Source organism: Ambystoma mexicanum, chromosome 4p, assembly GCF_040938575.1.
Source record: "Ambystoma mexicanum isolate Mex_15411 chromosome 4p, UKY_AmexF1_1, whole genome shotgun sequence".
Taxonomy (NCBI): domain Eukaryota; kingdom Metazoa; phylum Chordata; class Amphibia; order Caudata; family Ambystomatidae; genus Ambystoma; species Ambystoma mexicanum.
In genome coordinates this window covers 1,270,678,452-1,270,705,983 of record NC_090927.1, presented here as the reverse complement: position 1 = coordinate 1,270,705,983, position 27,532 = coordinate 1,270,678,452, and the positions used below count along the sequence as shown (strand labels likewise).

At 57.0% G+C, this 27,532-nt stretch overlaps 10 pseudogenes; all 10 read right to left on the bottom strand.

Annotated features, from left to right (window-relative positions):
• Nucleotides 1–3,912: 3,912 nt before the first annotated feature.
• On the bottom strand, nt 3,913–4,031 carry LOC138458920 (5S ribosomal RNA; annotated as a pseudogene).
• A 105-nt stretch (nt 4,032–4,136) lies between these two features.
• Nucleotides 4,137–4,255, bottom strand: LOC138459881 (5S ribosomal RNA; annotated as a pseudogene).
• Nucleotides 4,256–11,916: 7,661 nt separating this feature from the next.
• Nucleotides 11,917–12,025, bottom strand: LOC138459290 (5S ribosomal RNA; annotated as a pseudogene).
• Nucleotides 12,026–12,131: 106 nt separating this feature from the next.
• Nucleotides 12,132–12,250, bottom strand: LOC138456253 (5S ribosomal RNA; annotated as a pseudogene).
• A 320-nt stretch (nt 12,251–12,570) lies between these two features.
• LOC138459518 (5S ribosomal RNA) lies at nt 12,571–12,689 on the bottom strand (annotated as a pseudogene).
• Nucleotides 12,690–13,224: 535 nt separating this feature from the next.
• On the bottom strand, nt 13,225–13,343 carry LOC138459687 (5S ribosomal RNA; annotated as a pseudogene).
• A 547-nt stretch (nt 13,344–13,890) lies between these two features.
• Nucleotides 13,891–14,009, bottom strand: LOC138455362 (5S ribosomal RNA; annotated as a pseudogene).
• A 107-nt stretch (nt 14,010–14,116) lies between these two features.
• On the bottom strand, nt 14,117–14,235 carry LOC138457501 (5S ribosomal RNA; annotated as a pseudogene).
• A 107-nt stretch (nt 14,236–14,342) lies between these two features.
• On the bottom strand, nt 14,343–14,461 carry LOC138459834 (5S ribosomal RNA; annotated as a pseudogene).
• A 12,690-nt stretch (nt 14,462–27,151) lies between these two features.
• LOC138458004 (5S ribosomal RNA) lies at nt 27,152–27,270 on the bottom strand (annotated as a pseudogene).
• Between the last annotated feature and the right edge of the window lie 262 nt (nt 27,271–27,532).

Here is a 27,532-nt window from a genome sequence, read left to right as displayed (position 1 = left end):
AAAACACTGCACGGAGCTCCAGGACGTTGATATGTAGGGATTTCTCCATCGGGAGCCAAAGGCCTCTTGCGTGCAGATTTTCGGTGTGCGCTCCCCACCCTTCCAGGGAGGCATCCGTGGTCACTGTCTCCTGGTGGGCTGGGGTCTGGAAGTCCATGCCCGCCGTCAGATGCGCGCGGGTGCCCCACCACCGGATCGCTCGTCGGAAACTCACGTCGAGTGTGATCCTTTCCTCGAAACTGCCCGTCGTTTGGATCCAGGGCGCGTCCAGGAACTCCTGCAACGGGCGCATCCGGAGCCTGCACATGGGAATGAGGTAGATGCAGGAAGACATCATTCCGAGGAGGGACTTGATGGACCTCACCTTGGCCGCGTCGGCCACCAACATCCGCTGCACCTTGCCCAGGATGGTCCTGGTCCTCTCCTCCGACGGGGAGGCCAGAAGGGACACTGTGTTGAGCCTCGCTCCCAGAAACAGAGCGTCTTGCGCGGGTACCAGGTGGGATTTGGCGTAGTTCACGGAGAATCCCAGGTCCGTGAGAAGTTGGACGGTCCTTGCCGTGTGAACCAAGGCGAGCTCCCTCGTCTTGGCTCGGATGAGCCAGTCGTCCAGGTAGGGGTAGACGTGGATCCCCTCGCGGCGCAGCTGTGCCGCCACCGGTGCGAGGCACTTGGTGAACACCCTGGGTGCCGACCGTAGACCGAAGGGGAGGGCTTTGAACTGGTAATGACGCCCTTGGACCACAAACCTGAGGAATTTTCGGTGCCCCTTTAGGATGGGAATATGGAAGTAGGCATCCTCCAAATCCAACGACGACAGGAAGTCTCCTTCCTCCAGCTGACCCAGGACGTGCTGGAGGGTGACCATCTGGAACTTTTGCGCCTTGATGAACTTGTTCAGACGTCGCAGGTCCAGGATGGGACGCCATCCCCCCGTCTTCTTCTTCACGAGGAAGTATCTCGAGTACACTCCGGAGCCCCGAAGCCTCTTTGGGACGAGTTCGATGGCGCCCTTCCTGAGCATCGCCTTTACCTCCAGGAGAAGTTGAGGGACGTGAAGTTCTTTCCTGGCCACGGGGGGGACGCGCAGACACCTTCTTTGAAACTCGAGCGCGTGGCCCCGGGCCAAGGCGTCCAGCACCCAACGGTCGGTGGAGATGGACTCCCACACGCTGACGAAGCTCGCCAGCCGGCCTCCCACCGGGGTGCTTCGGTGGGGGCCCGACCCCACGGCCGGTTCAATCCTGCTTCGACGAGGCTTTGCCGCCTTGACCTCCTTGGCGACGACGGCGGGGTCCGCCAGACTTGCCTCGTCCTCTGTAGGCCTCCTGAGCCGACGAGCGGGCCGCTTGACGGTAGGTGGAGAAACCGCCGCCGGAACTTTTGGAGGCGCCCTTGCCTCTGCTGCTCCGAAAGGGCGTCCGTCGTTGTTGCAGAACTCCAAGGGCCCGGGCCGTCTCGGTGTCTGCTTTAATGGCCTGAAGGGAATCGTCCACTGTTTTCCCAAACAGGTTGTTCCCATCGAAGGCCATGTCCAGGACTCTGGTCTGAACGTCTTGACGGAAGTCCGTAGCCTTGAGCCATCCACGCCGCCTAAGGCAAACGCCGTTGCCCAACTGGCGGAACCCAGTGTCGGCGATGTCCGTCGCAACGGTAATGGCGTGGTCCGAAGCCACCTCACCTTCCTGCAGGATCTCCAGGGCCTCTGCCCTCTTGTCGTCCGGCAAGAAGTCCAGCAGGGGAGCCAGTTTGTACCAGAGCTCCCTGTCGTAGCGGGCCACGATAGCCAAGGCGTTGGCCGCCTTAATCGTCGTCGCCGCAGACGAGATGACTCTGCGTCCCATAGCGTCCAATTTCTTTCCCTCGCCGTCCGGTGGGGAAGTCGATGTGGAGGCCGCACCCCCCCCCCTTTTCCTGGCCGCCGCGGAGACGACGGAGTCCGGGGTAGGCTGCGCCCGGAGGCACAGGGGGGCCGTGTCCGGGACCCGGTACTTCTTCTCGTACCGGTCTCTTCTAGCTGGCGTCGTGGAAGGGTTCTTGAGGAGGGTGAGGCCCTCATCCCAAATGTCGTCCAATAGAGGCACTGCGAAGACCGTCTTCCTCTTGGCCTCGCGTCGCTGATAAAGGAAACCTTCCTTCTTCTTCTCCTCAGGGCAGAGTTGGAAAAGCTCGGATGCCCTGGTGAGTATGGAGTGGAACGATCCAATCTCGTCGGGCGGAGAAGCCCTGGTGGGAGGCGACGATGGTACATCCTCGTCGTATACCTCGTCGTCCGTACCCGTCGCTGCCGTGTCAGTCCCCGTATCATCCCCTCGGGTGGACGGGGAGGAGGGCTGGAAGGGGCGCGACGGCTGAAAAGGAGGCGGAGGGTGGGTCCTTCTTTTCTTGGTAGGGGGAACACCAGAAGGTCCCGGTTCTGAGTCCCCCGACGGGAGAGGTTCCGTCGGCAACGGTAGTCTGGTCCTTATCTCTGAGCATAAGGACTGTATAGCCAACAAAATGGCCGCCGAGTTGTCTCGCGGCGCTGGCAGAGGGGAATCCGACGGACGATCAGGGGCCCCGTCGGTACCCTCGACGATGTCGTCGTCACCTGCGTCGGGATCCATCCCGACGGGCCGGTCTTCTTCCACGCCGAGGCCGTGGCTTAAGACCTCGACCAGCTCCTCCTCCGAGGCTGAGGCCGAATCTACGACGACGCCCTGACCCCCCTTTTTCTTCCCCACGGGGGATTTCACGGGGGTCCTATCGATGGGCACAAAAGAGGACTCCCTCCGAGGTGGCAGGGAGACTCTGAGCCCCGAGGTCGCCACCACTGGTGTAGCCTCCACAGGCTGAGCCAGGGCCGCCGCGACAGTTTCGATAGAGGGCTTGGCCGGATGGATTAAGGCTTTCACCACCTTAGGTGTGCTCACCGCCTTATCCTTGAGGGGGGGGACACTGCCTCGCTCCCCCTCCGCCTTCGAGCTCGACCGGGGCCTCTCCAGGAGCTTCGCCGGGTGCTCGGCCTTCCTCTTACCCGACCCAGAGCGTTGGCTCGCGGTTGATGGTGCCGGGGAGGGTGCGCCCTGCCTGGCGCCCGTAGAGCCCGACCGTTCGGCGCTCCCGGTGCCAGCGGACTCGCGGTGCTTGGCCTTATGTTGGACCCCCGTCGCCGGGGCGTCCTCAAAGGTCTTAGAAGACCGCTCGGATTTCTTCCTCTTCTCGCCGGACGGGCTCTTCCCTCCCAGCCAGTTGGCGAGACGTTGATGGCGGTCCTTCATGGTCCGCTCCGACATGTTGCCGCAAAACGCACAGTCCTTCTCCACGTGCGTCTTGTCCTCATGTAGGCAGTAAAGACAACAAGAGTGTTCGTCCTCCTTGAAGACGTTCTGCAGCTGGCATCCAGGGCAGACCCTGAACAGCTTTCCGGGCGTCGAGCTTCCCTTCTCCTGGGCCATGACCGGGCCTGAGAAACTTCTGGAGTCCTCCAAAAGCGTAGCTCGACGAAATCTTCACCCTTGAGGGGCGCAGACGAATCTAGACACGGGTCCCCGTTGATCGGATGGAGAATCGGTGGAGCTTGAGGCTCTTTTGACCGAAAAAACGAAGTTTTTGAGAAAAAACGTGAAAAAAATAGCACTAACGCTCGAGAGCAATAGCACGAGGATCCCAACACATGAACGTGCGGTAAAAATCTGAAGATGGCTGCCAGAGGCGGTGCTTAGGTAGAGGGCAGTCATTGGCTGTGGTCAGTATGACGCAGAGACCAGTGATTGGTTACTACTACGAAAGACAGATCAGAAACGAAACTGATACTGGTTTTTTCTTTACCGAGGATTCCCAGCCTGACGACGGGGAATATTCATGAGCATGTGAATCCATGCCAGACCCCATGCTGGAGAAGGCTCACTTCCTGAACATGTAGCACAAAAAAGCCTACAGCACCTGGTATTCCCAGGCAGTCTCCCATCCAGGTACAAACTAGGCTCAACACTGTTTACCTTATGAGATCAGATGAGATCCGGTGCATTCAGTCTGGTGCGGCCGTAGGCTTTTGTGCTAGTGAGTTTTGTCTTGTTAAGCATCTAGTCGGCTAGACCAACAGTTTTGAAAGACAAATGAGAAATGGCTCACTTTCTTAACATGGAGTAGAAAAAAGCCTACAGCGCCTGGTATGCCCAGGCAGTCTCCCATGCATGTACTAACTAGGCCTAACACTGCTTAGGTTCTGAGATCAGATGAAATCCGGTGCATTCAGTCTGGTGTGGCCGCAGGCGTTTGTGCTAGTGAGTTTTGCCTTGTTAAGCATCTAGTCGGCTAGACCATGCAGTTTTGAAAGACAATTGAGAAATTGCTCACTTCCTGAACATGGAGTAGAAAAAATGACTACAGCACCTGGTATTCCCAGGCAGTCTCCCATCCAGGTACTAAATGGGCCTAACACTGCTTAGGTTCTGAAATCAGACAAGAGCTGGCGCACTCAGGGTGGTGTGGCCGCAGTCTTGAAAAATGCTAAGAGTATTACTCATATGCAGTTGCATTTAGTAAGATAAGCCATAATGCCACTTGCATCATAAAACCACGCTCATCACTCGATCAGCGCTCGATCAAGCGCGATATATAAGACTTGTGGGCCCACTCAGGACTCCTATGTCTAGTAGGATAAATGTACTCCATCCAACCTGTTTCTGTTGCAGGGAGTTGGAGAAAACAACCAATACAATAATGGATTTCTTTCAAGCCTCTTTATGGACTCAATATTCTCCAGCATGGGGTCTGGCATGGATTCACATGCTCATGAATATTCCCCGTCGTCAGGCTGGGAATCCTCGGTAAAGAAAAAACCAGTATCAGTTTCGTTTCTGATCTGTCTTTCGTAGTAATAACCAATCACTGGTCTCTGCGTCATACTGACCACAGCCAATGACTGCCCTCTACCTAAGCACCGCCTCTGGCAGCCATCTTCAGATTTTTACCGCACGTTCATGTGTTGGGATCCTCGTGCTATTGCTCTCGAGCGTTAGTGCTATTTTTTCACGTTTTTTTCTCAAAAACTTCGTTTTTTTCGGTCAAAAGAGCCTCAAGCTCCACCGACTCTCCATCCGATCAACGGGGACCCGTGTCGGATTCGTCTGCGCCCCTCAAGGGTGAAGATTTCGTCGAGCTATGCTTTTGGAGGACTCCAGAAGTTTCTCAGGCCCGGACATGGCCCAGGAGAAGGGAAGCTCGACGCCCGGAAAGCTGTTCAGGATCTGCCCTGGATGCCAGCTCCAGAACGTCTTTAAGGAGGACGAACACTCCTTTTGTCTCTACTGCTTACATGAGGACAAGACGCACGTGGAGAAGGACTGTGCGTTTTGCGGCAACATGTCGGAGCGGACCATGAAGGACCGCCATCAACGTCTCGCCAACTGGCTGGAAGGGAAGAGCCCGTCCGGCGAGAAGAAGAGGAAGAAATCCGAGCGGTCTTCTAAGACCTTTGAGGACGCCCCGGCGACGGGGGTCCAACATAAGGCCAAGCACCGCGAGTCCGCTGGCACCGGGAGCGCCGAACGGTCGGGCTCTACGGGCGCCAGGCTGGGCGCACCCTCCCCGGCACCATCAACCACGAGCCAACGCTCTGGGTCGGGTAAGAGGAAGGCCGAGCACCCGGCGAGGCTCCTGGAGAGGCCCCGGTCGAGCTCGAAGGCGGAGGGGGAGCGAGGCAGTGTCCCCCCCCTCAAGGATAAGGCGGTGAGCGCACCTAAGGTGGTGAAGGCCTTAATCCATCCGGCCAAGCCCTCTATCGAAGCTGTCGCGGCGGCCCTGGCTCAGCCTGTGGAGGCTACACCAGTGGTGGCGACCTCGGGGCTCAGAGTCTCCCTGCCACCTCGGAGGGAGTCCTCTTTTGTGCCCATCGATAGGACCCCCGTGAAATCCCCCGTGGGGAAGAAAAAGGGGGGGCAGGGCGTCGTCGTAGATTCGGCCTCAACCTCGGAGGAGGAGCTGGTCGAGGTCTTAAGCCACGGCCTCGGTGTGGAAGAAGACCGGCCCGTCGGGATGGATCCCGACGCAGTTGACAACGACATCGTCGAGGGTACCGACGGGGCCCCTGATCGCCCGCCGGATTCCCCTCTGCCAGCGCCGCGAGACAGCTCGGCGGCCATTTTGTTGGCTATACAGTCCTTATGCTCAGAGATAAGGACGAGACTACCGTTGCCGACGGAACCTCTCCCGTCGGGGGACCCAGAACCGGGACCTTCTGGGGTTCCCCCTACCAAGAAAAGAAGGATCCACCCTCCTCCTCCTTTTCAGCCGTCGCGCCCCTTCCAGCCCTCCTCCCCTTCCACCCGAGGGGATGATACGGGGACTGACACGGCATCGACGGGTACGGACGACGAGGTATACGACGAGGATGTACCGTCGTCGCCTCCCACCAGGGCTTCTCCGCCCGACGAGATTGGATCGTTCCACTCCATGATCGCCAGGGCATCCGAGCTTTTTCAACTCTGCCCTGAGGAGAAGAAGAAGGAAGGTTTCCTTTATCAGCTGCGCGAGGCCAAGAGGAAGACGGTCCTCGCAGTGCCTCTATTGGACGACATTTGGGATGAGGGCCTCACCCTCCTCAAGAACCCTTCCACGACGCCAGCTAGAAGAGACCGGTACGAGAAAAAGTACCGGGTCCCGGACACGGCCCCCCTGTGACTCCGTCGTCTCCGCGGCGGCCAGGAAGAACGCGGGGGGGGGGTGCGGCCTCCACATCGACTTCCCCACCGGACGGCGAGGGAAAGAAATTGGACGCTATGGGACGCAGGGTCATCTCGTCTGCAGCGACGACGTTCAAAGCTGCCAACGCCTTGGCTATCGTGGCCCGATACGACAGGGAGCTCTGGTACAAACTGGCTCCCCTGCTGGACTTCTTGCCGGACGACAAGAGGGCAGAGGCCCTGGAGATCCTGCAGGAAGGTGAGGTGGCTTCGGACCACGCCATTACCGTTGCGACGGACATCGCCGACACTGGGTTCCGCCAGTTGGGCAACGGCGTTTGCCTTAGGCGGCGTGGATGGCTCAAGGCTACGGACTTCCGTCAAGACGTTCAGACCAGAGTCCTGGACATGCCCTTCGATGGGAACAACCTGTTTGCGAAAACAGTGGACGATTCCCTTCAGGCCATTAAGGCGGACACCGAGACGGCCCGGGCCCTTGGAGTTCTGCAACAACGACGGACGCCCTTTCGGAGCAGCGGAGGCAAGGGCGCCTCCAAAGGTTCCGGCTGCGGTTTCTCCTCCTACCGTCAAGCGGCCCGCTCGTCGTCTCAGGAGGCCTACAGAGGTCGAGGCAAGTCTGGCGGACCCCGCCGTCGTCGCCAAGGACAAGGCGGCAAAGCCTCGTCGAAGCAGGATTGAACCGGGCGTGGGGTCGGGCCCCCACCGAAGCACCCCGGTGGGAGGCCGGCTGGCGAGCTTTGTCAGCGTGTGGGAGTCCATCTCCACCGACCGTTGGGTGCTGGACGCCTTGGCCCGGGGCCACGCGCTCGAGTTTCAAAGAAAGTGTCCGCGCGTCCCCCCCGTGGCCAGGAAAGAACTTCACGTCCCTCAACTTCTCCTGGAGGTAAAGGCGATGCTCAGGAAGGGCGCCATCGAACTCGTCCCAAAGAGGCTTCGGGGCTCCGGAGTTTACTCGAGATACTTCCTCGTGAAGAAGAAGACGGGGAGATGGCGCCCCATCCTGGACCTGCGACGTCTGAACAAGTTCATCAAGGCGCAAAAGTTCCGGATGGTCACCCTCCAGCACTTCCTGGGTCAGCTGGAGGAAGGAGACTTCCTGTCGTCGTTGGATTTGGAGGATGCCTACTACCATATTCCCATCCTGAAGGGGCACCGAAAATTCCTCAGGTTTGTGGTCCAAGGGCGTCATTACCAGTTCAAAGCCCTCCCCTTCGGACTACGGTCGGCACCCAGGGTGTTCACCAAGTGCCTCGCACCGGTGGCGGCGCAGCTGCGCCGCGAAGGGATCCACGTCTACCCCTACCTGGACGACTGGCTCATCCGAGCCAAGACAAGGGAGCTCGCCGTGGTTCACACGGCAAGGACCGTCCAACTTCTCACGGACCTGGGATTCTCCGTGAACTACGCCAAATCCCACCTGGTACCCGCGCAAGACGCTCTGTTTCTGGGAGCGAGGCTCAACACAGTGTCCCTTCTGGCCTCCCCGTCGGAGGAGAGGACCAGGACCATCCTGGGCAAGGTGCAGCGGATGTTGGTGGCCGACGCGGCCAAGGTGAGGTCCATCAAGTCCCTCCTCGGAATGATGTCTTCCTGCATCTACCTCATTCCCATGTGCAGGCTCCGGATGCGCCCGTTGCAGGAGTTCCTGGACGCGCGCTGGATCCAAACGACGGGCAGCTTCGAGGAAAGAATCACACTCGACGAGTTTCCGACGAGCGATCCGGTGGTGGGGAACCCGCGCGCATCTGACGGCAGGCATGGACTTCCAGACCCCAGCCCACCAGGAGACAGTGACCACGGATGCCTCCCTGGAAGGGTGGGGAGCGCACACCGAAAATCTGCACGCAAGAGGCCTTTGGCTCCCGACGGAGAAATCCTTACATATCAACGTCCTGGAGCTCCGTGCAGTGTTTTGGGCCCTCAGGTCCTTCCTTCCGTCCCTCAAGGGCAAGGTGGTGAGGATCTTCACCGACAACACCCCCACCATGTTTTACATCAGGAAACAGGGCGGAACCAGGTCCCCAGCCCTGTCCAAGGAGGCGCAGGATCTGTGGCATTGGGCCGTCGCCCAAGGGATGTTTCTGGTGCCGTTTCATCTGGCAGGGATAAAAAACACCATTGCCGACTCACTCAGCAGGGAGCTGCGCTCGTGCCACAAGTGGGAACTATGGCAGGATCTAGTGGATCGCCTCTTCCGACGGTGGGGCACACCCCAGATCGACCTGTTCGCGACGGCGACGAACTCCAAGTGCCGGAGGTTCGCCAGCAGGTTTCCCCAGGCGAGGAGCATGGGCGATGCTTTCTCGTTCCCCTGGGAGGGCCTGTTCCTCTACGCGTTCCCTCCTTTGCCACTGCTAATCCGGCTCGTCAACCAGCTCAAGAGGTCACGGTGCAGGATGATCCTTGTCGCACCTGCGTGGCCGAGGCAGATATGGTTCCCGGACCTTCTGGACTTGTCAGCGTCCCCGCCAATCAAGCTGCCGGTGGACGCGGATCTGCTCTCCAGGGAAGGAGGCGCCATCCTCCACCACGACCCGAAATCGCTGAACTTGCAGGCCTGGCTCCTGCAGCGCTAGAGTTTGGAGGATACGACATACCGGCCGACTGCAGAGAGGTTCTTGCAAAGGTCAGGGCGTCCTCGACTCTTAAATGCTACGGACACAAATGGAAGAGGTTCTCTGTCTGGTGCCACGCACAGAAGATTAACCCTCTACGGATTACGGCCCCCCAAGTACTGCCGTACCTGCTGACGCTGGCCAAAGCTGGACTGGCACACGCGTCCATCAAGATTCATCTTGCTGCGATCTCCCGATACACCAGAACCATGGGGCGGACGTCCTTGTGGTCTCATCGTCTGGTGAAAGAGTTCATGAAGGGACTGTTCAGATCGTTCCCGCCGGTGAAGGCTCCGGCCCCGGCGTGGGAGCTCAACGTGGTGCTGACCAAGCTCATGGGACCTCCGTTCGAGCCTCTGCACTCAGCTCCGTTGAAATTTCTGTCGTGGAAAACAGCGTTTCTTGTGGCCATCACCTCCGCACGACGAGTGGGAGAGATCCAGGCCCTTTCCTGCAAGGCCCCGTACTTGACTTTCCACGAGACGAGGGTAGTGCTCAGGACGCACCCCTCCTTCATGCCCAAGGTACCGTCGGACTTCCATCTCTACGAACCCTTGGTGTTGCCTGTGTTCTTCCCGTCGCCTTCGTCGCCGGCTGAGAGGACTTTGCACTCGCTGGATGTGGCTAGAGCGCTGAAGTTCTACGTGGACCGCACGAAGTGTTTTCGGAAGACGTCACAACTCTTTGTGAACTTTGGACCTGTCAATCAGGGCAAGGCTCTCTCGAAGGCTTCCATTTCCAGATGGCTCTCCGGCTGTATCATGTACTGTCACCGGTTGGCAAACCGACCGCTGCCTGGCCGTCCGAGAGCCCATTCCACCAGAGCGATCGCAGCTACCACGGCATTCCTATCTGGTGTGCCCCTGCTGGACATATGCAGGGCTGCTACGTGGAGGTCGACGCACACCTTCACGAAATTCTACTGCGTCGACCGGGATTCCAGGGAGGAGTCCAGGGTCGGCCAAGCAGTGCTGCGCAACCTGTTCGCCTGAGGTGAGCCTGGTGAGGAGGGAAGATGCTTAATGTTGAGTTTGATGTGATGCTTAATGTTGAGCCTTTGCCACCTCCCGTGGTTGTGCATGTGTGTACTGCTATGTATTCTTTATTCATGAGCATGTGAATCCATGCCAGACCCCATGCTGGAGAAGGAACAAGTTACTTACCTGTAACTGTTGTTCTCCAGCATGGGTCTGGCATGGATTCACATGCGAACCCTCCCGCCTACCCCTCTGCGGCTCTTCACTTGGTCATACTGCCACTTCACGTGCTTCCAAATCTGAAGATGGCTGCCAGAGGCGGTGCTTAGGTAGAGGGCAGTCATTGGCTGTGGTCAGTATGACGCAGAGACCAGTGATTGGTTATTACTACGAAAGACAGATCAGAAACGAAACTGATACTGGTTTTTTCTTTACCGAGGATTCCCAGCCTGACGACGGGGAATATTCATGAGCATGTGAATCCATGCCAGACCCATGCTGGAGAACAACAGTTACAGGTAAGTAACTTGTTCCTTCTCTGTACTGCATTACATTTGAAGGTAGATTTATTACCCATGAACACACTACCCGTATTTTAATTCTATGTAAATAGGTAGCTCCAGCCCTCATGTTGTTGTCCAACATTTCCGCTATAAAAAGGGATACATTTTTTTTAAAAACGTCCTGTTAAGCATCTAGTCGGCTAGATCATGCAGTTTTGAAAGAGAATTGAGAAATGGCTCACTTCCTGAACATGGAGCACAGAAAAGCCTACAGCACTTGGTATTCTCAAGTGGTCTTCCATCCAGGTATTAACTAGACCTGACACTGCTTAGCTTTTGAGGCCAGGCGCATTCAGTGTGGTGTGGCCATAGGCTTTAGTCCTGGTGAGTTTTGTCCTGTTAAGCATCTAGTCGGCTAGACAATGCAGTTTTGAAAGGCAATTGAGAAATGGCTCACTTCCTGAACATGGAGCACAAAAAAGCCTACAGCACCTGGTATTCCCAGTCAGTCTCCCATCCAGGTCCAACACTGCTTAGCTTCCGAGATCGAACAAGATCGGGCGCATTCAGTGTGGTGTGGCCGTAGGCTCTGGTCATAGTGAGTTTTGTCTTGTTAAGCATCTAGTCAGCTAGACCATCCAGTTTTGAAAGACAATGGAGAAATGGCTCACTTCCAGAACCTGGAGCTCAAAAAAGCCTACAGCACCTGGTATTCCCAGGCGGTCTCCCTTCCAGGTACTAACTAGGCCCAACACTGCATCGCTTCCGAGTTCAGGCACATTCAGTGTGTTGTGGCCGAAGGCTGTGGTCCTAGTGAGTTTTGCACTGTTAAGCATCTAGTCGGCTAGACCATGCAGTTTTGAAAGACAATTGAGAAATGGCTCACTTCCTGAACATGGAGCAAAAAAATGCCTACTGCACCTGGTATTCCCAGGAGGTCTCCCATCCAGGTACTAATTAGTCCCAACACTGCTTAGCTTCCAAGATTCGATGAGAAGGGGGCGCATTCAGTGTGATGTGGCTGTAGATTTTGGTCCTAGTGAGTTTTGTCCTGTTAAGCATCTAGTAGGCTAGACCATGCAGTTTTGAAAGACAATTGAGAAATGGCTCACTTCCTGAACATGGAGTGCAAAATAACCTACAGCACCTGGTATTCCCAGGCAGTCTACCACCCAGGTACTAACTAGGCCCAACACTGCTTAGCTTCCGAGATCAGACGCATTCAGTGTGGTGTGGCCGTAGGCTTTGGTCCAAGTGAGTTTTGTCCTGTTAAGCATCTAGTCGGCTAGAACATGCTGTTTTGAAAGACAATTGAGAAATGGCTCACTTCCTGAACATGGAGCACAAAAAAGCCTACAGCACCTGGTATTCCCAGGCGGTCTCCCATCCAGGTACTAACTAAGCTCGACACTGTTTACCTTCTGAGATCAGACGAGATTGGGTGCATTCAGTGTGCTGTGGCCGTAGGCTCTGGCCATAGTGAATGTTGTCCTGTTAAGCATCTAGTCGGCTAGACCATGCAGTTTTGAAAGACAATTGAGAAATGGTTCACTTCCTGAACGTGGAGCACAAAAAAGCCTACAGCACCTGGTATTCCCAGCCGGTCTCCCATCCAGTCCCAACACTGCTTAGCTTCCGACATCAGACAAGATTGGGCGCATTCAGTGTGGTGTGGCCGTAGGCTCTGCTCTTAGTGAGTTTTGCATTGTTATGCATCTAGTCGGCTAGACCATGCAGTTTTGAAAGACAATTGAGAAATGGCTCACTTCCTGAACATGGATCACAAAAAATCCTAGAGCACCTGGAATTCCCAGGCGGTCTCCCATCCAGGTACTAACAAGGCCTAACACTGCTTAGCTTCCAAGGTCAAACAAGATCGGGCACATTCAGTGTGGCGTCGCCGTAGGTTTTGGGCTCAGTGAGTTTTGTCCTGTTAAGCATCTAGTCGGCTAGACCATGCAGTTTTGAAAGACATTTGAGAAATGGCTCACTTCCTGGACATGGAGCACAAAAAAAGCCTACAGCACATTGTATTCCCAGGTGGGCTCCCATCCAGGCCTAACACTGCTTAGTTTCCGAGATCAGACAAGATCAGGCGCATTCAGTGTGGTGTGGCCGTAGGCTCTGGTCCTAGTTAATTTTGTCCTGTTAAGCATCTAGTCGGCTAGACCATGCAGTTTTGAAAGACAATTGAGAAATGGCTCACTTCCTGAACATGGAGCTCAAAAAAGCCTACAGCACCTGGTATTCCCAGGCGGTCTCCCATCCAGGCCCAACACTACTTAGTTTCCGAGATCAGACAAGATCAGGCGCATTCAGTGTGGTGTGGCCGTAGGCTCTGGTCATAGTGGATTTTGTCCTGGTAAGCATCTAGCCGGCTAGACCATGCAGTTTTGAAAGACAATTGAGAAATGGCTCACTTTCTGAACATGGAGTAGAAAAAAGTCTACAGCACCTGGTATTCCCAGGCGGTCTCCCATCCGGGTACCAACTAGGCTCGACACTGTTTACCTTCTGAGATCAGAAAAGATTGGGTGCATTCAGTGTGGTGCGGCCGTAGGCTTTTGTGCTAGTGAGTTTTGACTTGTTAAGCATCTAGTCGGCTAGACCATGCAGTTTTGAAAGACAATTGAGAAATGGCTCACTTCCTGAACATGGAGCACAAAAAACGCCTACAGCACCTGGTATTCCCAGACGGTCTCCCATCCAGGTACTAACTAGGCCCAACACTGCATTGCTTCCGAGTTCAGGCACATTCAGTGTGTTGTGGGCGTAGGCTGTGGTCCTAGTGAGTTTTGCACTGTTAAGCATCTTAACGGCTAGACCATGCAGTATTGAAATACAATTGAGAAATGGCTCTCTTTCTAAACATGAAGCACAAAAATGCCTACCACACCTGGTATTCCAAGGAGGTCTCCCCTCCAGGTACTAACTAAGCCCGACACTGCCTCACTTCTAAGATCAAACGAGACCGGGCACATTCAGTGTGATATGGCCGTAGACTTTGGTCCTTGTGAGTTTTGCCCTGTTAAGCATCTAGTCGGCTAGACCATGCAGTTTTGAAAGACAATTGAGAAATGGCTTACTTCCTGAACATGGAGCACAAAAAAGCCTACAGCACCTGGCATTCCCAGATGGTCTCCCATTCAGGTACTTACTAGGCCCAACACTGCTTAGCTTCCAAGATCAGATGAGATCAGGGGCATTCAGTGTGGTCTGGCCGTAGACTCTGGTCCTAGTGAGTTTTGCATTGTTAAGCATCTAGTCGGCTAGACCATGCAGTTTTGAAAAACAATTGAGAAATGGCTCACTTCCAGAACATGTCGCACAAAAAAAGCCTACAGCACCTGGTATTCCCAGGCGGTCTCCCATCCAGGTACTAACTAAGCTCGACACTGTTTACCTTCTGAGATCAGACGAGATTGGGTGCATTCAGTGTGCTGTGGCCGTAGGTTTTGGTACTAGTGAGTTTTGTCCTGTTAAGCATCTAGTCGGCTAGACCATGCAGTTTTGAAAGACAATTGAGAAATGGCTCACTTCCTGGACATGGAGCACAAAAAAAGCCTACAGCACATTGTACTCCCAGGCTGGCTCCCATCCATGTACTAACTAGGCCCAACACTGCTTGGTGGCTGAGATCAGATGAGATCGGGCGCATTCAGTGTGGTTTGGCCGTAGGCTCTGGTCCTAGTGAATTTTGTCTTGTTAAGCATCCAGTCGGCTAAATCATGCAGTTTTGAAAGACAATTGCGAAATGGCTCCCTTCCTGAACATGGAGCGCAAAAAAGCCTACAGCACCTGGTATTCCCAGGCAGTCTCCCATCCAGGACCAACACTGCTGAGCTTCCGAGATCAGACAAGATGAGTCGCTTTCAGTGTGGTGTGGCCGTAGGCTCTTGTCATAGTGAGTTTTGTCCTGTTAAGCATCTTGTCGGCTAGACCATCCAGTTTTGAAAGACAATTGAGAAATGGCTCACATCCTGAACATGGAGCACGAAAAAGCCTACAGTGACTGGGCATTCCAAAGTGGTCACCCATTCAGATACTAACTAGGCCCGACACTGCTTAGCTTCCAAGATCAGAGGCATTCAGTGTGGTCTGGTCGTAGGAACTGGTCCTAGTGAGTCATGCATTGTTAAGCATCTAGTCGGCTAGACAATGCAGTTTTGAAAGACAATTGAGAAATGGAACAAGTTACTTCTCTAGCATGGGGTCTGGCATGGATTCACATGCTCATGAATATTCCCCGTCGTCAGGCTGGGAATCCTCGGTAAAGAAAAAACCAGTATCAGTTTCGTTTCTGATCTGTCTTTCGTAGTAACAACCAATCACTGGTCTCTGCGTCATACTGACCACAGCCAATGACTGCCCTCTACCTAAGCACCGCCTCTGGCAGCCATCTTCAGATTTTTACCGCACGTTCATGTGTTGGGATCCTCGTGCTATTGCTCTCGAGCGTTAGTGCTATTTTTTTCACGTGTTTTCTCAAAAACTTCGTTTTTTCGGTCAAAAGAGCCTCAAGCTCCACCGACTCACTATCCGATCAATGGGGACCCGTGTCGGATTCGTCTGCGCCCCTCAAGGGTGAAGATTCGTCGAGCTACGCTTTTGGAGGACTCCAGAAGTTTCTCAGGCCCGGTCATGGCCCAGGAGAAGGGAAGCTCGACGCCCGGAAAGCTGTTCAGGGTCTGCCCTGGATGCCAGCTGCAGAACGTCTTCAAGGAGGACGAACACTCCTTTTGTCTCTACTGCCTACATGAGGACAAGACGCACGTGGAGAAGGACTGTGCGTTTTGCGGCAACATGTCGGAGCGGACCATGAAGGACCGTCATCAACGTCTCGCCAACTGGCTAGAAGGGAAGAGCCCGTCCGGCGAGAAGAAGAAGAAATCTGAGCGGTCTTCTAAGTCCTTTGAGGACGCCCCGGTGACGGGGGTCCAACATAAGGCCAAGCACCGCGAGTCCGCTGGCACCGGGAGCGCCGAACGGTCGGGCTCTACGGGCGCCAGGCAGGGCGCACCCTCCCCGGCACCATCAACCACGAGCCAACGCTCTGGGTCGGGTAAGAGGAAGGCCGAGCACCCGGCGAAGCTCCTGGAGAGGCCCCGGTCGAGCTCGAAGGCCCCATCGGAGGGGGAGCGAGGCGGTGTCCCCCCCCCTCAAGGATAAGGCGGTGAGCGCACCTAAGGTGGTGAAGGCCTTAATCCATCCGGCCAAGCCCTCTATCGAAACTGTCGCGGCGGCCCTGGCTCAGCCTGTGCAGGCTACACCAGTGGTGGCGACCTCGGGGCTCAGAGTCTCCCTGCCACCTCGGAGGGAGTCATCTTTTGTGCCCATCGATAGGACCCCCGTGAAATCCCCCGTGGGGAAGAAAAAGGGGGGGCAGGGCGTCGTCGTAGATTCGGCCTCAACCTCGGAGGAGGAGCTGGTCGAAGTCTTAAGCCACGGCCTCGGCGTGGAAGAAGACCGACCCGTCGGGATGGATCCCGACGCAGGTGACGACGACATCGTCGAGGGTACCGACGGGGCCCCTGATCGCCCGTCGGATTCCCCTCTGCCAGCGCCGCGAGACAACTCGTCGGCCATTTTGTTGGCTATACAGTCCTTATGCTCAGAGATAAGGACGAGACTACCGTTGCCGACGGAACCTCTCCCGTCGGGGGACTCAGAACCGGGACCTTCTGGTGTTCCCCCTACCAAGAAAAGAAGGATCCACCCTCCGCCTCCTTTTCAGCCGTCGCGCCCCTTCCAGCCCTCCTCCCCGTCCACCCGAGGGGATGATACGGGGACTGACACGGCAGCGACGGGTACGGACGACGAGGTATACGACGAGGATGTACCGTCGTCGCCTCCCACCAGGGCTTCTCCGCCCGACGAGATTGGATCGTTCCACTCCATGATCACCAGGGCATCCGAGCTTTTCCAACTCTGCCCTGAGGAGAAGAAGAAGGAAGGTTTCCTTTATCAGCGGCGCGAGGCCAAGAGGAAGACGGTCCTCTCAGTGCCTCTATTGGACGACATTTGGGATGAGGGCCTCACCCTCCTCAAGAACCCTTCCACGACGCCAGCTAGAAGAGACCGGTACGAGAAGAAGTACCGGGTCCCGGACACGGCCCCCCTGTGCCTCCGGGCGCAGCCTACCCCGGACTCCGTCGTCTCCGCGGCGGCCAGGAAGAAAGCGGGGGGGGTGCGGCCTCCACATCGACTTCCCCACCGGACGGTGAGGGAAAGAAATTGGACGCTATGGGACGCAGAGTAATCTCGTCGGCAGCGACGACGATTAAAGCCGCCAATGCCTTGGCTATCGTGGCCCGCTACGACAGGGAGCTCTGGTACAAACTGGCTCCCCTGCTGGACTTCTTGCCGGACGACAAGAGGGCAGAGGCCCTGGAGATCCTGCAGGAAGGTGAGGTGGCTTCGGACCACACCATTACCGTTGCGACGGACATCGCCGACACTGGGTTCCGCCAGTTGGGCAACGGCGTTTGCCTTAGGCGGCGTGGATGGCTCAAGGCTACGGACTTCCGTCAAGACGTTCAGACCAGAGTCCTGGACATGCCCTTCGATGGGAACAACCTGTTTGGGAAAACAGTGGACGATTCCCTTCAGGCCATTAAAGCAGACACCGAGACGGCCCGGGCCCTTGGAGTTCTGCAACAACGACGGACGCCCTTTCGGAGCAGCGGAGGCAAGGGCGCCTCCAAAAGTTCCGGCGGCGGTTTCTCCACCTACCGTCAAGCGGCCCGCTCGTCGGCTCAGGAGGCCTACAGAGGACGAGGCAAGTCTGGCGGACCCCGCCGTCGTCGCCAAGGGGGTCAAGGCGGCAAAGCCTCGTCGAAGCAGGATTGAACCGGCCGTGGGGTCGGGCCCCCCACCGAAGCACCCCGGTGGGAGGCCGGCTGGCGAGCTTCGTCAGCGTGTGGGAGTCCATCTCCACCGACCGTTGGGTGCTGGACGCCTTGGCCCGGGGCCACGCACTCGAGTTTCAAAGAAGGTGTCCGCGCGTCCCCCCCGTGGCCAGGAAAGAACTTCACGTCCCTCAACTTCTCCTGGAGGTAAAGGCGATGCTCAGGAAGGGCGCCATCGAACTCGTCCCAAAGAGGCTTCGGGGCTCCGGAGTGTACTCGAGATACTTCCTCGTGAAGAAGAAGACGGGGGGATGGCGTCCCATCCTGGACCTGCGACGTCTGAACAAGTTCATCAAGGCGCAAAAGTTCCGGATGGTCACCCTCCAGCACGTCCTGGGTCAGCTGGAGGAAGGAGACTTCCTGTCGTCGTTGGATTTGGAGGATGCCTACTTCCATATTCCCATCCTAAAGGGGCACCGAAAATTCCTCAGGTTTGTGGTCCAAGGGCGTCATTACCAGTTCAAAGCCCTCCCCTTCGGTCTACGGTCGGCACCCAGGGTGTTCACCAAGTGCCTCGCACCGGTGGCGGCACAGCTGCGCCGCGAGAGGATCCACGTCTACCCCTACCTGGACGACTGGCTCATCCGAGCCAAGACGAGGGAGCTCGCCGTGGTTCACACGGCAAGGACCGTCCAACTTCTCACGGACCTGGGATTCTCCGTGAACTACGCCAAATCCCACCTGGTACCCGCGCAAGACGCTCTGTTTCTGGGAGCGAGGCTCAACACAGTGTCCCTTCTGGCCTCCCCGTCGGAGGAGAGGACCAGGACCATCCTGGGCAAGGTGCAGCGGATGTTGGTGGCCGACGCGGCCAAGGTGAGGTCCATCAAGTCCCTCCTCGGAATGATGTCTTCCTGCATCTACCTCATTCCCATGTGCAGGCTCCGGATGCGCCCGTTGCAGGAGTTCCTGGACGCGCGCTGGATCCAAACGACGGGCAGCTTCGAGGAAAGGATCACACTCGACGAGAGTTTCCGACGAGCGATCCGGTGGTGGGGCACCCGCGCGCATCTGACGGCGGGCATGGACTTCCAGACCCCAGCCCACCAGGAGACAGTGACCACGGATGCCTCCCTGGAAGGGTGGGGAGCGCACACCGAAAATCTGCACGCAAGAGGCCTTTGGCTCCCGATGGAGAAATCCCTACATATCAACGTCCTGGAGCTCCGTGCAGTGTTTTGGGCCCTCAGGTCCTTCCTTCCGTCCCTCAAGGGCAAGGTGGTGAGGATCTTCACCGACAACACCACCACCATGTTTTACATCAGGAAACAGGGCGGAACCAGGTCCCCAGCACTGTCCAAGGAGGCGCAGGACCTGTGGCATTGGTCCGTCGCCCAAAGGATGTTTCTGGTGCCGTTTCATCTGGCAGGGATAAAAAACACCATCGCCGACTCACTCAGCAGGGAGCTGCGCTCGTGCCACGAGTGGGAGCTACGGCAGGATCTAGTGGATCGCCTCTTCCGACGGTGGGGCACACCCCAGATCGACCTGTTCGCGACGGCGACGAACTCCAAGTGCCGGAGGTTCGCCAGCAGGTTTCCCCAGGCGAGGAGCATGGGCGATGCTTTCTCGTTCCCCTGGGAGGGCCTGTTCCTCTACGCGTTCCCTCCTTTGCCACTGCTAATCCGGCTCGTCAACCAGCTCAAGAGGTCACGGTGCAGGATGATCCTCGTCGCACCTGCGTGGCCGAGGCAGATATGGTTCCCGGACCTTCTGGACTTGTCAGCGTCCCCGCCAATCAAGCTGCCGGTGGACGCAGATCTACTCTCCAGGGAAGGAGGCGCCATCCTCCACCACGACCCGAAATCGCTGAACTTGCAGGCCTGGCTCCTGCAGCGCTAGAGTTTGGAGGATACGACATACCGGCCGACTGCAGAGAGGTTCTTGCAAAGGCCAGGGCGTCCTCGACTCTTAAATGCTACGGACACAAATGGAAGAGGTTCTCTGTCTGGTGCCACGGACAGAAGATTAACCCTCTACGGATTACGGCTCCCCAAGTACTGCCGTACCTGCTGACGCTGGCCAAAGCTGGACTGGCACACGCGTCCATCAAGATTCATCTTGCTGCGATCTCCCGATACACCAGAACCACGGGCCGGACGTCCTCGTGGTCTCATCGTCTGGTGAAAGAGTTCATGAAGGGACTGTTCAGATCGTTCCCGCCGGTGAAGGCGCCGGCCCCGGCGTGGGAGCTCAACGTGGTGCTGACCAAGCTCATGGGACCTCCATTCGAGCCTCTGCACTCGGCCCCGTTGAAGTTTCTGTCGTGGAAAACAGAGTTTCTTGTGGCCATCACCTCCGCACGACGGGTGGGAGAGATCCAGGCCCTTTCCTGCAAGGCCCCGTACTTGACTTTTCACGACACAAGGGTAGTGCTCAGGACGCACCCCTCCTTCATGCCCAAGGTACCGTCGGACTTCCATCTCAACGAACCCTTGGTGTTGCCTGTGTTCTTCCCGTCGCCTTCGTCGCCGGCTGAGAGGACTTTGCACTCGCTGGATGTGGCTAGAGCGTTGAAGTTCTACGTGGACCGCACGAAGTCTTTTCGGAAGACGTCACAACTCTTTGTGAATTTTGGACCTGTCAATCAGGGGAAGGCTCTCTCGAAGGCTTCCATTTCCAGATGGCTCTCCGGCTGTATCATGTACTGTCATCGGTTGGCAAACCGACCGCTGCCTGGCCGTCCGAGAGCCCATTCCACCAGAGCGATCGCAGCTACCACGGCGTTCCTTTCTGGTGTGCCCCTGCTGGACATATGCAGGGCTGCTACGTGGAGGTCGACGCACACCTTCACGAAATTCTACTGCGTCGATCGGGATTCCAGGGAGGAGTCCAGGGTCGGCCAAGCAGTGCTGCGCAACCTGTTCGCCTGAGGTGAGCCTGGTGAGGAGGTAAGATGCTTAATGTTGAGTTTGATGTAATGCTTAATGTTGAGCCTTTGCCACCTCCCGTGGTTGTGCATGTGTGTACTGCTATGTATTCTTTATTCATGAGCATGTGAATCCATGCCAGACCCCATGCTGGAGAAGGAACAAGTTACTTACCTGTAACTGTTGTTCTCCAGCATGGGTCTGGCATGGGTTCACATGCGAACCCTCCCGCCTACCCCTCTGCGGCTCTTCACTTGGTCATACTGCCACTTCACGTGCTTCCAAATCTGAAGATGGCTGCCAGAGGCGGTGCTTAGGTAGAGGGCAGTCATTGGCTGTGGTCAGTATGACGCAGAGACCAGTGATTGGTTACTACTACGAAAGACAGATCAGAAACGAAACTGATACTGGTTTTTTCTTTACCGAGGATTCCCAGCCTGACGACGGGGAATATTCATGAGCATGTGAATCCATGCCAGACCCATGCTGGAGAACAACAGCTACAGGTAAGGAACTGTAACTGTTGTTCTCCAGCATGGGTCTGGCATGGATTCACATGCTCATGAATATTCCCCGTCGTCAGGCTGGGAATCCTCGGTAAAGAAAAAACCAGTATCAGTTTCGTTTCTGATCTGTCTTTCGTAGTAACAACCAATCACTGGTCTCTGCGTCATACTGACCACAGCCAATGACTGCCCTCTACCTAAGCACCGCCTCTGGCAGCCATCTTCAGATTTGGAAGCACGTGAAGTGGCAGTATGACCAAGTGAAGAGCCGCAGAGGGGTAGGCGGGAGGGTTCGCATGTGAATCCATGCCAGACCCATGCTGGAGAACAACAGTTACAGGTAAGTAACTTGTTCCTTCTCCAGCATGGGGTCTGGCATGGATTCACATGCTCATGAATAAAGAATACATAGCAGTACACACATGCACAATCACGGGAGGTGGCAAAGGCTCAACATTAAGCATTGCATCAAACTCAACATTAAGCATCTTACCTCCTCACCAGGCTCACCTCAGGCGAACAGGTTGCGCAGCACTGCTTGGCCGACCCTGGACTCCTCCCTGGAATCCCGATCGACGCAGTAGAACTTCGTGAAGGTGTGCGTCGACCTCCACGTAGCAGCCCTGCATATGTCCAGCAGGGGCACACCAGAAAGGAACGCCGTGGTAGCTGCGATCGCTCTGGTGGAATGGGCTCTCGGACGGCCGGGCAGCGGTCGGTTTGCCAACCGATGACAGTACATGATACAGCCGGAGAGCCATCTGGAAATGGAAGCCTTCGAGAGAGCCTTCCCCTGATTGACAGGTCCAAAGTTCACAAAGAGTTGTGACGTCTTCCGAAAACACTTCGTGCGGTCCACGTAGAACTTCAGCGCTCTAGCCACATCCAGCGAGTGCAAAGTCCTCTCAGCCGGCGACGAAGGCGACGGGAAGAATACAGGCAACACCAAGGGTTCGTTGAGATGGAAGTCCGACGGTACCTTGGGCATGAAGGAGGGGTGCGTCCTGAGCACCACCCTCGTGTCGTGAAAAGTCAAGTACGGGGCCTTGCAGGAAAGGGCCTGGATCTCTCCCACCCGTCGTGCGGAGGTGATGGCCACAAGAAACGCTGTCTTCCACGACAGAAACTTCAACGGGGCCAAGTGCAGAGGCTCGAACGGAGGTCCCATGAGCTTGGTCAGCACCACGTTGAGCTCCCACGCCGGGCCGGAGCCTTCACCGGCGGGAACGATCTGAACAGTCCCTTCATGAACTCTTTCACCAGACGATGAGACCACAAGGACGTCCGTCCCGTGGTCCTGGTGTATCGGGAGATCGCAGCCAGATGAATTTTGATGGACGCGTGTGCCAGTCCAGCTTTGGCCAGCGTCAGCAGGTACGGCAGAACTTGGGGAGCCGTAATCCGTAGAGGGTTAATCTTCTGTGCGTGGCACCAGACAGAGAACCTCTTCCATTTGTGTCCGTAGCATTTAAGAGTCGAGGACGCCCTGGCCTTTGCAAGAACCTCTCTGCAGTCGGCCGGTATGTCGTATCCTCCAAACTCTAGCCTGCAGGAGCCAGGCCTGCAAGTTCAGCGATTTCGGGTCGTGGTGGAGGATGGCGCCTCCTTCCCTGGAGAGCAGATCCGCGTCCACCGGCAGCTTGATTGGCGGGGACGCTGACAAGTCCAGAAGGTCCGGGAACCATATCTGCCTCGGCCACGCAGGTGCGACGAGGATCATCCTGCACCGTGACCTCTTGAGCTGGTTGACGAGCCGGATTAGCAGTGGCAAAGGAGGGAACGCGTAGAGGAACAGGCCCTCCCAGGGGAACGAGAGAGCATCGCCCATGCTCCTCGCCTGGGGAAACCTGCTGGCGAACCTCCGGCACTTGGAGTTCGTCGCCGTCGCGAACAGGTCGATCTGGGGTGTGCCCCACCGTCGGAAGAGGCGATCCACTAGATCCTGCCGTAGTTCCCACTCGTGGCACGAGCGCAGCTCCCTGCTGAGTGAGTCGGCGATTGTGTTTTTTATCCCTGCCAGATGAAACGGCACCAGAAACATCCCTTGGGCGACTGCCCAATGCCACAGGTCCTGCGCCTCCTTGGACAGTGCTGGGGACCTGGTTCCGCCCTGTTTTCTGATGTAAAACATGGTGGTGGTGTTGTCGGTGAAGATCCTCACCACCTTGCCCTTGAGGGACGGAAGGAAGGACCTGAGGGCCCAAAACACTGCACGGAGCTCCAGGACGTTGATATGTAAGGCTTTCTCCGTCGGGAGCCAAAGGCCCCTTGCGTGTAGATTTTCGGTGTGCGCTCCCCACCCTTCCAGGGAGGCATCCGTGGTCACTGTCTCCTGGTGGGCTGGGGTCTGGAAGTCCATGCCCGCCGTCAGATGCGCGCGGGTGTCCCACCACCGTATCGCTCGTCGGAAACTCTCGTCGAGTGTGATCCTTTCCTCGAAGCTGCCCGTCGTTTGGATCCAGCGCGCGTCCAGGAACTCCTGCAACGGGCGCATCCGGAGCCTGCACATGGGAATGAGGTAGATGCAGGAAGACATCATTCCGAGGAGGGACTTGATGGACCTCACCTTGGCCGCGTCGGCCACCAACATCCGTTGCACCTTGCCCAGGATGGTCCTGGTCCTCTCCTCCGACGGGGAGGCCAGAAGGGACACTGTGTTGAGCCTCGCTCCCAGAAACAGAGCGTCTTGCGCGGGTACCAGGTGGGATTTGGCGTAGTTCACGGAGAATCCCAGGTCCGTGAGAAGTTGGACGGTCCTTGCCGTGTGAACCACGGCGAGCTCCCTCGTCTTGGCTCGGATGAGCCAGTCGTCCAGGTAGGGGTAGACGTGGATCCCCTCGCGGCGCAGCTGCGCCGCCACCGGTGCGAGGCACTTGGTGAACACCCTGGGTGCCGACCGAAGACCGAAGGGGAGGGCTTTGAACTGGTAATGACGCCCTTGGACCACAAACCTGAGGAATTTTCGGTGCCCCTTTAGGATGGGAATATGGAAGTAGGCATCCTCCAAATCCAACGACGACAGGAAGTCTCCTTCCTCCAGCTGACCCAGGACGTGCTGGAGGGTGACCATCCGGAACTTTTGCGCCTTGATGAACTTGTTCAGACGTCGCAGGTCCAGGATGGGGCGCCATCCCCCCGTCTTCTTCTTCACGAGGAAGTATCTCGAGTACACTCCGGAGCCCCGAAGCCTCTTTGGGACGAGTTCGATGGCGCCCTTCCTGAGCATCGCCTTTACCTCCAGGAGAAGTTGAGGGACGTGAAGTTCTTTCCTGGCCACGGGGGGGACGCGTGGACACCTTCTTTGAAGCTCGAGCGCGTGGCCCCGGGCCAAGGCGTCCAGCACCCAACGGTCGGTGGAGATGGACTCCCACACGCTGACGAAGCTCGCCAGCCGGCCTCCCACCGGGGTGCTTCGGTGGGGGCCTGACCCCACGGTCGGTTCAATCCTGCTTGGACGAGGCTTTGCCGCCTTGACCTCCTTGGCGACGACGGCGGAGTCCGCCAGACTTGCCTCGTCCTCTGTAGGCCTCCTGAGACGACGAGCGGGCCGCTTGACGGTAGGTGGAGAAACCGCCGCCGGAACCTTTGAAGGCGCCCTTGCCTCCGCTGCTCCGAAAGGGCGTCCGTCGTTGCTGCAGAACTCCCAGGGCCCGGGCCGTCTCAGTGTCCGCTTTAATGGCCTGAAGGGAATCGTCCACTGTTTTGCCAAACAGGTTGTTCCCATCGAAGGGCATGTCCAGGACTCTGGTCTGAACGTCTTGACGGAAGTCCGTAGCCTTGAGCCATCCACGCCGCCTAAGGCAAACGCCGTTGCCCAACTGGCGGAACCCAGTGTCGGCGATGTCCGTCGCAACGGTAATGGTGTGGTCCGAAGCCACCTCACCTTCCTGCAGGATCTCCAGGGCCTCTGTCCTCTTGTCGTCCGGCAAGAAGTCCAGCAGGGGAGCCAGTTTGTACCAGAGCTCCCTGTCGTAGCGGGCCACGATAGCCAAGGCATTGGTGGCTTTAATCGTCGTCGCTGCCGACGAGATTACTCTGCGTCCCATAGCGTCCAATTTCTTTCCCTCACCGTCCGGTGGGGAAGTCGATGTGGAGGCCGCACCCCCCCCGCTTTCTTCCTGGCCGCCGCGGAGACGACGGAGTCCGGGGTAGGCTGCGCCCGGAGGCACAGGGGGGCCGTGTCCGGGTCCCGGTACTTCTTCTCGTACCAGTCTCTTCTAGCTGGCGTCGTGGAAGGGTTCTTGAGGAGGGTGAGGCCCTCATCCCAAATGTCGTCCAATAGAGGCACTGAGAGGACCGTCTTCCTCTTGGCCTCGCGCCGCTGATAAAGGAAACCTTCCTTCTTCTTCTCCTCAGGGCAGAGTTGAAAAAGCTCGGATGCCCTGGAGATCATGGAGTGGAACGATCCAATCTCGTCGGGCGGAGAAGCCCTGGTGGGAGGCGACGACGGTACATCCTCGTCGTATACCTCGTCGTCCGTACCCGTCGCTGCCGTGTCAGTCCCCGTATCATCCCCTCGGGTGGACGGGGAGGAGGGCTGGAAGGGGCGCGACGGCTGAAAAGGAGGCGGAGGGTGGATCCTTCTTTTCTTGGTAGGGGGAACACCAGAAGGTCCCGGTTCTGGGTCCCCCGACGGGAGAGGTTCCGTCGGCAACGGTAGTCTCGTCCTTATCTCTGAGCATAAGGACTGTATAGCCAACAAAATGGCCGACGAGTTGTCTCGCGGCGCTGGCAGAGGGGAATCCGACGGGCGATCAGGGGCCCCGTCGGTACCCTCGACGACGGGCCGGTCTTCTTCCACGCCGAGGCCGTGGCTTAAGACCTCGACCAGCTCCTCCTCCGAGGCTGAGGCCGAATCTACGACGACGCCCTGCCCCCCCTTTTTCTTCCCCACGGGGGATTTCACGGGGGTCCTATCGATGGGCACAAAAGAGGACTCCCTCCGAGGTGGCAGGGAGACTCTGAGCCCCGAGGTCGCCACCACTGGTGTACCCTCCACAGGCTGAGCCAGGGCCGCCGCGACAGTTTCGATAGAGGGCTTGGCCGGATGGATTAAGGCCTTCACCACCTTAGGTGCGCTCACCGCCTTATCCTTGAGGGGGGGGACACTGCCTCGCTCCCCCTCCGCCTTCGAGCTCGACCGGGGCCTCTCCAGGAGCTTCGCCGGGTGCTCGGCCTTCCTCTTACCCGACCCAGAGCGTTGGCTCGCGGTTGATGGTGCCGGGGAGGGTGCGCCCTGCCTGGCGCCCGTAGAGCCCGACCGTTCGGCGCTCCCGGTGCCAGCGGACTCGCGGTGCTTGGCCTTATGTTGGACTCCCGTCGCCGGGGCGTCCTCAAAGGTCTTAGAAGACCGCTCGGATTTCTTCCTCTTCTTCTCGCCGGACGGGCTCTTCCCTCCCAGCCAGTTGGCGAGACGTTGATGGCGGTCCTTCATGGTCCGCTCCGACATGTTGCCGCAAAACGCACAGTCCTTCTCCACGTGCGTCTTGTCCTCATGTAGGCAGTAAAGACAACAAGAGTGTTCGTCCTCCTTGAAGACGTTCTGCAGCTGGCATCCAGGGCAGACCCTGAACAGCTTTCCGGGCGTCGAGCTTCCCTTCTCCTGGGCCATGACCGGGCCTGAGAAACTTCTGGAGTCCTCCAAAAGCGTAGCTCGACGAAATCTTCACCCTTGAGGGGTGCAGACGAATCTAGACACGGGTCCCCGTTGATCGGATGGAGAATCGGTGGAGCTTGAGGCTCTTTTGACCGAAAAAACGAAGTTTTTGAGAAAAAACGTGAAAAAAATAGCACTAACGCTCGAGAGCAATAGCACGAGGATCCCAACACATGAACGTGCGGTAAAAATCTGAAGATGGCTGCCAGAGGCGGTGCTTAGGTAGAGGGCAGTCATTGGCTGTGGTCAGTATGACGCAGAGACCAGTGATTGGTTACTACTACGAAAGACAGATCAGAAACGAAACTGATACTGGTTTTTTCTTTACCGAGGATTCCCAGCCTGACGACGGGGAATATTCATGAGCATGTGAATCCATGCCAGACCCCATGCTGGAGAAGGCTCACTTCCTGAACATGTAGCACAAAAAAGCCTACAGCACCTGGTATTCCCAGGCGGTCTCCCATCCAGGTACAAACTAGGCTCAACACTGTTTACCTTATGAGATCAGATGAGATCCGGTGCATTCAGTCTGGTGCGGCCGTAGGCTTTTGTGCTAGTGAGTTTTGTCTTGTTAAGCATCTAGTCGGCTAGACCAACAGTTTTGAAAGACAAATGAGAAATGGCTCACTTCCTTAACATGGAGTAGAAAAAAGCCTACAGCGCCTGGTATGCCCAGGCAGTCTCCCATGCATGTACTAACTAGGCCTAACACGGCTTAGGTTCTGAGATCAGATGAAATCCGGTGCATTCAGTCTGGTGTGGCCGCAGGCGTTTGTGCTAGTGAGTTTTGCTAGTGAGTTTTGCCTTG